At 46.2% G+C, this 10306-nt stretch overlaps 1 non-coding gene across 1 annotated transcript; it reads right to left on the bottom strand.

The window, feature by feature from the left end:
* Positions 1-9327: 9327 nt before the first annotated feature.
* On the bottom strand, positions 9328-9409 carry TRNAS-GCU (transfer RNA serine (anticodon GCU)). Its single transcript has one exon. It is a non-coding gene; the product is annotated as a tRNA-Ser (tRNA).
* Positions 9410-10306: the final 897 nt, after the last annotated feature.

The following is a 10306-nucleotide window of genomic DNA, read 5'->3' as shown; positions in this document are numbered from 1 at the left end:
TGTGTCCAGCACACTGCTCACAGGTGCTGCTGACCATGAGCCACGAGGCATCCTTGGAACTGCAAACCTACTGGGAAGCGCGCCCAGAGGAGAGCAGGGAGAGCAAGAGGCCCACGTCGTGGGCAAGAGAGATGCCGAGGAAATGTCCAGAGGTTGCGAGAGGGAGGAAGGTGTCCAGAGAGGCAGAAAGTGCAAATGCATGTAAGAGAGGGGAGGTTGTGTGGGCAGAAAGAGGCTCCAGCCACCTCTGGCCTTTCATAACCACACTGGATCGTCCCTGTCCCTCTGACTCCTGCCAAGTCGCTCCTGACCACCTGGGACACAGCGCATCCCTCGGTAGCACGGCCTGCCGCTGGCTACTCCTGTCTCCACAGGGGTCTTCCCTGCAGATCCCTGCTTTGTCACAGAACTGGTTAAGGGCTTGGTGTGTCCAAAATATGAGGGAGGCTGTGAGAGCTGGGATTCTTCCCATACTGAAGGAAGGGAATGAAGAGGAAGCCAGAGTCTTCTCAGAAGTACCAAGGAGAGGCAATGGGCACAAATTAAAACACATGAAATTCCATCTCAAGGCGAGAAACCACTTTGTTACCGTGAGGGGGGTTCAAAGAGCAGACCAGGTTGCCCAGAGAGGTTGTGAGTCTCCATCCCTGGAGATGCTCAAAACCCAGCTGGACTAGTCCTAAGCAACCAGCTCAAGTGACCCTGCGGAGCAGTTGGCTTGGACTAAAGGATCTCAGGAGGTCCCTTTCGACCCCAGCAATTCTGAGATTCTGTGAACCGATAAGAGCAATGTCTCTCACGCAAAATATCTTCCTTGAAATGTTCTGTGGCAGAAAGCGGTTTACGCCTATTGTGTTTTTTGTTCCCGTGGTGGGCTGAGCCTTACTGAAGGCAAGGTGAGCAACATCCACTGCTCTTCCCTTCTCCACCAAGCTAGTCACCTCGCTGCAGAAGGCTACCATCTCGGTCAAGCATGACTTCTCCTTCGTACAAGTGTGCTTCCTACTCCCAACCACCTTCCTCTGTTTGGAAACTACTTCCAGGATGGTTTGCTCTATCATCTTCCCAGGGATTGCAGACAGGCTGATGGTCCTGTGAGTTCCCTCGATATCGGTGTTCACGAGAGGGCTCGGAGTAACTGCATGCAGACCAATATGATCGTTAAGCAGATCTCGTTAATTTGCATATCTGAGGGTACATTTCTACTATTCTATTTCCGTGCACGCTCCGTGCACGTGTCATCTCTATTATGATTGGTTAGTATACCTTACTTGTACTAACATGATTGGTGAGCATGCTTTGTCCACGCGCCTCTGTATTAGTTCTGACTGGCTTATGCTAAAAAGCTATATCTTGCAGCTGCAGCATTCTTTTTATTTTTCAACTTCCCCATATCTTGTTTTTTCTCATAGCCCAAGGTCCCTCAACTTCCTCATATCTTGTTTGTCTCATAGCCAAGACCCTTGTTCTGTATTATGATTGGCTAGTTCATTACCACCCCATTACCACCCCCTGGACATGCCTGGACATAGATCGTTCAGTACGTGACCGTTGTCTTGTGGGAACCCCACAAATCCCCCTTTTTGTTTTTGAATGAGCTATGTCCTATCTCGTCCTTTTTGTCTTTGTTTCTTACTCAAACCCGGTTCCCTGTGTCTCGCAGAGCCCGGTCAGAGAATCCCACCTTGGTTACCCATAAATCCTGCTCTCTGTTGTTGTGCCAAAAAGGCTGTATTGACCATTCGTGCACAGTTTTCTGCAAACATGCAAACAAACAGGTAACACAAGTAATATGCCTATTATAAACAGTCATTAAAATCAATTTTATCCATCCCATTAACCAGTCTGAAACGCCTAAGTCCCCAAGCCACTCATCTAAGAATCCATGCCGTTCCCTTTTCTGTGTCGACTCCATTAGTTCCTCAATGTGTTTATGGATTGATTTTGAACTATCATTAATTTTCATACAACACATCCCGTCAAAATCCTGACATCCATGACCGTGTGCAAGCAGCAAAAAATCTAGAGCAGCTCTATTTTGTAACGTGGCATGTCTAATACTGTCTACATCATTGGCTAATGCTTCCAAAATCTTTGATGTTTGACTAACGCTTTTAATGCTGAAGCATGTTAACTTCTTTAACTGGGATATGGCATGAGCGGTAGAGACACCCGGGGTAAATAAAGAAGCAAAGATAATTTCTGTCTTGGACCATAGTTTCACATTATCATCACAACTCTCTTCCATTGCCCTGCTGTTTCTCTTCTGCCTGATGTGATGTAGGTGAGTGTGGTTTAGGATAAGCTTTTGTGAAGGCATTAGTAAACTTAACTTGCCTATGGTACACGGGCCTCCCACTTTTCTACTGGGTAGCCCTGGCCAAGCCCTATCTCCACAGATTAGAAACAATCCTCCTCGGTAATTTTCTGGGCCTGGCCATTCCGGTGCGGGCTGTGCTCGGCTGCGTCCTAGGTGCGCGCACCAGATCGATTCATTTTTCCACAACGAATTACTGGGCGTAACATCTTGCAATCCTAGCTCTTTACTCTGGTAAATATCTGCATGTGAGTTCCTGTACTTAAAAAATACACAAGATTCTGCTCCTAGAGTCCCCAATATGTCAAGTTCCTGAGGTCCTAGAGGACTGACAGGTAAGCTATCCTCCCATGAATCCCAGTTTTCGACACATTTTTTTGCATTCGCACAGAGGTTCTGTGTCAGCCTACTCAACCCAGCCGCTATCTCTTTACTTTCAGATCCATTTAGGGGAACCCCCACTAAACAAGTGTGAAAGGGTTGTTCAGGCTGAGCCAGGGAGGCACAAAAATGTGCCTGATTTAAGCTCTTCATCAGAGTCACCCAGATATTATTACTCCCTTCCCATGGTGTGTCGGGGTGATGTATCACGCCTGATCCAAGGGTTGTGATACACGAGACCATTGCGATAGCTGTCAATCCCAGTCCTCGGGAGAAACTTCCCATGATCGTGGTATGTTAATTTGTTCCCCACACTGTACCTTCACACCTGCCACTTATTTTCCTGCAGACACTACAGTTTTTTAGAATCCACGGTCCGCAACAATGTCCATGTCTATTGCAGCCCCGTGCCAATTTCTCCTCTTCTTCAGCTGCGGTGTGTAAAGGTGGTAGTGACGTGTAGATATCCTCAAGGTGGCTGAACGATGGCGTCACAATCCCCAGAGTCTTTAGGTACGGAGCCAATACCCTCAGTGCTTGGTGCTGCTCTCTCTGTCGGATCTCTGGATCTGGATTCCACCTCCACGTATGGTTTAATACACTTGATCGGAAGCCACCGTACTCCTGTGCCTGTAGAGACAGAAGCATAACCTCGACCCATTAGTAATAGTTCCCCTGGTCCCAACCACTCGTTAGTACCTGGTTCCCTATACCACACTTTGCCTTTGTTTTGCACATAGCTTGCTCCCTGTCGAACTGCCTCCCAATGTATTACAATTGGGGGTCGCTCCTTATCTCCTGCTAAAGTTAAATGGTTGAGTACATAAACAGCTTTTGCAAGTCTCTCAGGAGGTTCAGTCTCCTCTCCCCCTTTTTGTTTTTGCAGAAGCTATTTTAATGTACCATGAGCACATTCCACAATCACCTGACCTGTAGGCGAATGAGGAATTCTGGTGACAGGTGTAATACCCCATAGTTGACAAAATTGACGAAAAACCTGTGAACAGTATGCTAGTCCATTATCAGTCTTAAGCTGTTGTGGAACCCCAAGACTCGCAAAGCAAGCAAGTAAATGTCATTCGACATGACGACCTGTTTCCCCAGTTTGTGCTGTTGCCCATATAACATGTGAAAACGTGTCAACAGATACATGAACATGTTTGAGCCTTCCAAATTCTGCAATGTGAGTAACATCCATTTGCCACAGTTGCAACGCACTCAGTCCTCGAGGACTGACCCGTATTCCAACTCCCATGCCAATTTTCTGACAACTAGGACAAGCACTGACCAATTCGCGTGCTTGTGCCATGGTGATGTGAAATTGTTTCACTAGCATTTTCGCTGATTGATGAAAGAATTGATGGGATAGGTGCACTTGTTCAAATAAATTTGGTGATATTTCCGTATAGGACACAAGTGTGTCTGCTTTATTATTTCCAATGCTCAAACCTTGATCAAATTGATGACTACGAATGTGGGTAACAAAATAAGGTACTTCTCTGAGGTTTATTGCCTGATGCAACTGTAGCAAAATGGTGTAAAGTCGCATATTCTTCACTGGTCGTATAAAAGCTCTTTCAATTCGATTTACAATGCCTGCTGCATAAAGAGAGTCTGTCACAATATTTACAGGTAAATCCTTCCACTTTACAAAAACCTGATATATCGCAAAAAGTTCAAGTGTCTGGAATGAGTCCTCAGTTTGTCCTGAGAATTTGCAATGTTTCCATTGTCCATCCTCTTGCCAGGTAATAACTGCTGAATGTGATCGCTTCCCTGCATCAGTAAAAACAGTTAGTCAAGTCACAGGTATCTCTGATCTGATGGGTTGTTCTTCCCAATCCTGTTTGTAAATAAACTGTAGCTTTTTATCTTTTGGCAAATGCATTAACAATTGTCCAGTAAAGTCCTGTAAGGCCATTTGAAAAATAGTTGATTGATTTGTTAACCACTGTAGATATTCCTTCTTGATAGGTAAATAGATATAATCTGGGTCTAGTCCGCTAATGTCTGTAATCCTTTTACGCCACTTTGACAAGCAATTGTGCTATTGTTTCCACTCTGGTACAAATTGTTGTTTTTAGGATGAAAAGGTGGAAAAACCCATTCTATGATTTTGAAAGTCAGTTTTAATTGAACTATTAATGCTTTCAATGCTTATTTTCCATGATGTATTTGCTATAATTGCCGAGAGTCGCTCATTCTCGGTAATTCGAGCCACGTCCTGTGTCGCCACCTTGTGTGCAATCCTGTCTATAGCTGCTTGTTGGTCTGCTGTGAGAGTACGGCTCACAGTGACATCAGGGTTTTGACCAAGCAATGGCACTAATGGTGCAATATCATCATTTGTAATGCCACAAGTATTGCGAACCCACTGCAATTCCCCTAACAATTTCTGAGCATCAGCTAATGTTGATATATCAACTTTCAAGGTGATTTTTTTTGGGGTTGTATCGTTTGCTTAGTTACCTCCCAGCCTAAGTACCTCCAAGGCTCTGATCTTTGTATTTTTTCAGGGGCAATTTTCAGTCCTCGTTGTTCTAGCATTTTTTCTAACATTGGTAACACAAATTCCACCTTTAAATCCTGTCCAGCAATTAGAATATCATCCATATAGTGATAAATCAAAAGATTAGGAAACTTTTGGCGAAAAGGTTGTAAAGCCCATGCAATATATAATTGACATAATGTAGGAGAATTTTTCATACCCTGAGGTAAGACTACCCATTCATACCTCTTAGCAGGTTCCTGTTTGTTGATACTCGGAACTGTAAATGCAAATTTGGCACAATCTTTGTCATGTAAAAATATCGCGAAAAAACAATCTTTTAGATCAATTACTAAAATTTGCCAATCTTCCGGAATCATGGTAGGAGTGGGTAGTCCAGGCTGTAATGCTCCCATCTCTTCCATAATAGCATTTATGGCCTGCAAATCATGAAGCAATCGCCATTTGCCCGATTTTTTCGGAATCGTGAAAATTGGGGTAATGTAAGGGCTTGTGGATGGTCTGATATGTCCTGCTGTTAATTGCTCTTGAACTAATAGTTCAATCTGTTCCAGCCTGTCTGATCTAAGCGGCCACTGATCCACCCATACCGGTGTTTCCGTTTTCCATTTTAAAGGTAGGACAGGCCCTTTTTCAGTGACCGTGTTATCAATCGTGCACCTAATTGTGTTAAGACATCCCGTCCCACAAGTGATACTGGCACTTTCATGACATAGGGTCTAACATTTACACAGGCTCCATCTGCAAATTGCAGCTGAACAGATTGCTGGCTCATCATTGGCAAAGTACAATCCCCCAACTCCAGCTATTGCTACTGGAGCCGCTCGCACAGGCCAAGTATGTGGCCAGTGCTGCTGTGCAATGATTGTAACATCAGCTCCCATACCGATTAGCATAGAGATCTGTCTTTCTTCCCCATTCTGATTCCGCAATGTTACTTTTTCACGCGGTTGGTTTCTAGTGATGTCAATAGCAAGATTAACCAATGCCTGTCCCGTTGATCCGAAACAACCCTCCCCCCTGTCTTTGTCTTCTGCAATCAGAACACAGCCTTTAAATGGGAATAATTGAGCAATTTTTTGGCCCTTTGGGATAAATACAGGTGGGGATAGGGTGTATACCATTGCACATATTTGACCCATATAATCTGCATCAATAACCCCTGGCAGTACAATTATTCCCTGCTTGGAAATAGATGATCGTCCAAGAAGTAACGCACTCAAACCATGTCCTAAAGGTCCTTTCATGTTAGTTTCAACTACAGTTACTTGTTTGTCTGTTAAGTATATGTCTAATTTTGTTTCCACATCCACTCTGGCACTTCCTCTTGTAGCTGTGGAGTGATGGTCCAAGCACCCTGACTTGTTGTCTGTGCGCGCGGGCGCAGCGCGCTCAGCCGGGAGTTTCCCTGCAATCGTCTACACTCTGCTGTATTGTGATTTGACTTTCGGCAGTTAGTACACCACTTCCCTGATCCTTCTTTGCAATCTTTTCTAAAATGCCCTGTCTGTCCGCACTTGAAACATTTTTTGTCTTTGACCTTCACTCCCAGCAGAGGCTTCACTGATGCTCCGACTGCAGCTGCCATAACTTGAGCCTGTTCCATTCGTAACATTCTTTCTACTGCCTCCAGCATAGCTGCCACCCCCGCTCCTCTCGGTAAATGTGCCAAAGCCTTTCTGGTTTTCTCATTTGCATTATCATAAGCAAGAACATCCAGTAATTTTTCTCTAGTACTTTCATATAGATCAGGCGTGCCTTGCAGTGCTGCATACAAACGATCTATAAATTTGCCATATGGTTCTCCTGCCTTTTGAAAAACTCTGGTATACGCTTGTTGGACACCTTCACTAGGAACCGACATTAACGCTTGAAATGCTCCGTCTTGAGCTGCCGCTGATGCCTCAGCAGCAAACTGTGCTTGCCAGTTTACATCAGAAAAAGGACCCTCTCCCAACAGCATTTGCGCCGTAACATTAAAGAGAGGATCTTCCTGATGCCTGGGTGTGTTAGCTATTCTGTTACAAGCGTTAGTCCAGGCATTAAGAAAATGCAATATTTGAGAAGGAGACAGCAACATGGACATTAGTTGTCGAATATAATTTGCCGTGAGAAGGTCAGTTGCAAAAATACGTTTAAGCAAAGCTTGTGTATATTGAGAGCCTAACCCATTTGTCTGTATGGCCTGTCAAGCTTCTTTTACAATTTTCCAATCTAATGGTTGCCATATATTTCTTCCTTCAGGACCCACACCCACAATCACCGGATATGCTTGTGGAATTATAACTCCTTCTAATAACGCATCCTGAATGATCCCTTTCCATTGCACTCCTCCCTCACTTCCCCCCCCTTCCCCTGTACATGCAGGTTGACGTCGTCCCCCTCCCCATCCCTGACCTAAAGGTGGAGTAGGGAGTTGCAAAGGGGGTTGAGGTGACCCTAACACTTGTCCCAAATACAGAGGGAGGGCTGGGGGAGACATAGTCACGTGTTCCGGTGCGTTGGCTGGACGGTGCTGCTGCAATTTCTTCTTTAATTCTTCCAGTCGTCTACCAAGCTCTGCCATGTCAATTTCGCCTCCATTTCGTGCAGCCTCCTCCACTAACTTCATACTATGTGATGGTAACGGTCCTTTAAATCCTTGTGACTCTGGTACTATTGACTCCGAAAATGGCGAATCCGGTAAAGGTGGATACGAAGCAGGTTTACCCTCCTTCTTGTCCTCCTGCTCAGCCTCATCCGTAGAGAGTTCAATGAGAGGAGGGGGTTTAGGCCAAGTCTCCTGTTCAGCGTCTGAATCAATTAGTCCAAAACGAGCTCATGTTTTAGGGCACACCACCGGTCCTGATGGATCTGTACCTATTTCACTTGCTCCCCGCTCTTCAGCTTTTTTCGGAGCTGTCGGTACCCATGGTGGTAAAGGAGCTGCCACTGGTACAGCCACCGGAGCTGTGGGAGCCTTTGGTCCTGCAAACAGCGAGGGGGTAGCGGGCACCTGCGGTCCTAAAGCCATAAAAGCTGTATGTGTGACTTCTCTCTCCGCTTTTATTCCTTTTAACACTTCGCTAACCAGCCTCCATGTAGTAGACAATTTGTTTGCATCCTTATCACCACTTGACACCACATCCCAGAGAGAGCCACCAATCTTCTCCCATAAAGGCACTTCAAAGACATCATTAAAGGTTGTAAAATGTCCTTTATCTTTTGCCTAGGACAGCAACTGCTTTAATGCATCTTCATCGTATTTAATTCCTCTCGCAGAGAGCATATGTTGGAGGAGTTTCACCACTGCCACTTCTGTCTTGGTCAGGGTAGACCCCATCTCCTCCCCACCTGCCTGGGAAGCCCTACCCAGGTTTTTCCTCCGCTAGCAATAAAACTTGGGTTTACCGCATCTGTTTCTTTCTCCCAGTGTGAGAATCCAGTGTCAGGGCAACACTCTACAGCTGGCTTCCTCTCTTCCCCCTTCGGTCTGTTGTCCGCTGCTTCTCCGCAGTCTCTGGCCGAAGAGTCCCTGTTCGGGCGCCACTTGTCGGTGTTCGCGAGAGGGCTCGGAGTAACTGCATGCAGACCAATATGATCGTTAAGCAGATCTCGTTAATTTGCATATCTGAGGGTACATTTCTACTATTCTATTTCCGTGCACGCTCCGTGCACGTGTCATCTCTATTATGATTGGTTAGTATACCTTACTTGTACTAACATGATTGGTGAGCATGCTTTGTCCACGCGCCTCTATATTAGTTCTGATTGGCTTATGCTAAAAAGCTATATCTTGCAGCTGCAGCATTCTTTCTTATTTTTCAACTTCCCCATATCTTATTTGTCTCATAGCCAAGATCCTTGTTCTGTATTATAATTGGCTAGTTCATTACCACCTCATTACCACCCCCTGGACAGAGCTCGTTCAGTACGTGACCATTGTCTTGTGGGAACCCCACACCTCGATCTTCCTTCTTTCCCTTCTTGTTCCTCTTGCCTGTATGGAGACAGAAGAGGCTGAGGTGTGTCCTGAGCCACTTCAAAACCTTGCAAGTTCTTTTCAGGCCACTCTCCTCTCAAAACAAAGGCGCACATCGAGCTGCTCACACTCAGAAGCTCTGACCACTGTTGGGCTGACCGACGAGGATGGGATTCGAACTCAGGCGTGCAGAGCACAATGGATTAGCAGTCCATCGCCTTCACCACTCGGCCACCTCGTCAGCATGCTGCAGCTGCTCCTGCCACTGCTGCCGCTGCCACTGCTCCTGATCTTGCTGCTCCAGCTGCTCCTGTCCCTGCTCCAGCTCCTTCTCTTGCTCCTGATGCCTACACCTTTTTATACTGTTCGACATGGGAGAGGAGGAGCCAGCCTCCAGATTTTACCTTTTGGGACTGGTCCACTCTCCTGACAGCTGGGCTGAGCTCCAGGGACCTTTGGGAAATAGGTCTCAGCGTTTACTTCAGAAAATGACTGAACAGCAGAGCCCCATGCTCCTTCCCGGGAAGGAACACGGGAGAGTGACCCTGGAGTGGCTCAGCGCCTCCAAAGGACTTGAGCCTGACTTTCAGGTTAATTTCTCACCAGCCATGTTCCCCTCACATTCTGGAAGGAAAGCACCGGCTCCAGTGCTGCGGAGAGTTGTAACCATTACACTGGTCCCCTGAGTCCAGAGCTCTCTGTGCCTCGAAGGTCAGACCTTGAGCTGGGGGAAATGGTGCACAGGCCAGGCTTGCTGTCCCTGCTGGATAACAGAAAGGTGGGTATGAGACTGCGCACCGTGGCATGGATGCCGATAGCAGGGCCCTGGGAGCCTCTCTTTCTCCTTGGCATGGAGCACCACCCCAAGATCCTGCCACCAATTCATCGTGGAGGAATGTTTAGATAAAAGCGTGACTTAACAGAGTCTGCTGGCATGGTTCACTCTTTTACTTGCTACATGGAGGAAACATACAGAGGGAAAATGAGGTTAGAATCGATTTGGAATGATTGCCACAGGGACTGGAGGTGCAGAAAGGTAAGGGAGACAATCCCGTTGAGTCACGAGGTTCAGAATGGACCCCCTTGCTTTCTAAACTCCTTCTCAGAGAGGAGTCTAGGTGTAGCTGGCTCCAAACTT

Source organism: Nyctibius grandis, chromosome 15 (genome assembly GCF_013368605.1).
Source record: "Nyctibius grandis isolate bNycGra1 chromosome 15, bNycGra1.pri, whole genome shotgun sequence".
In the NCBI taxonomy this organism is placed as follows: domain Eukaryota; kingdom Metazoa; phylum Chordata; class Aves; order Nyctibiiformes; family Nyctibiidae; genus Nyctibius; species Nyctibius grandis.
Note: the sequence above shows the minus strand (reverse complement) of the source record. Positions and strands in the feature narration are given on the sequence as shown.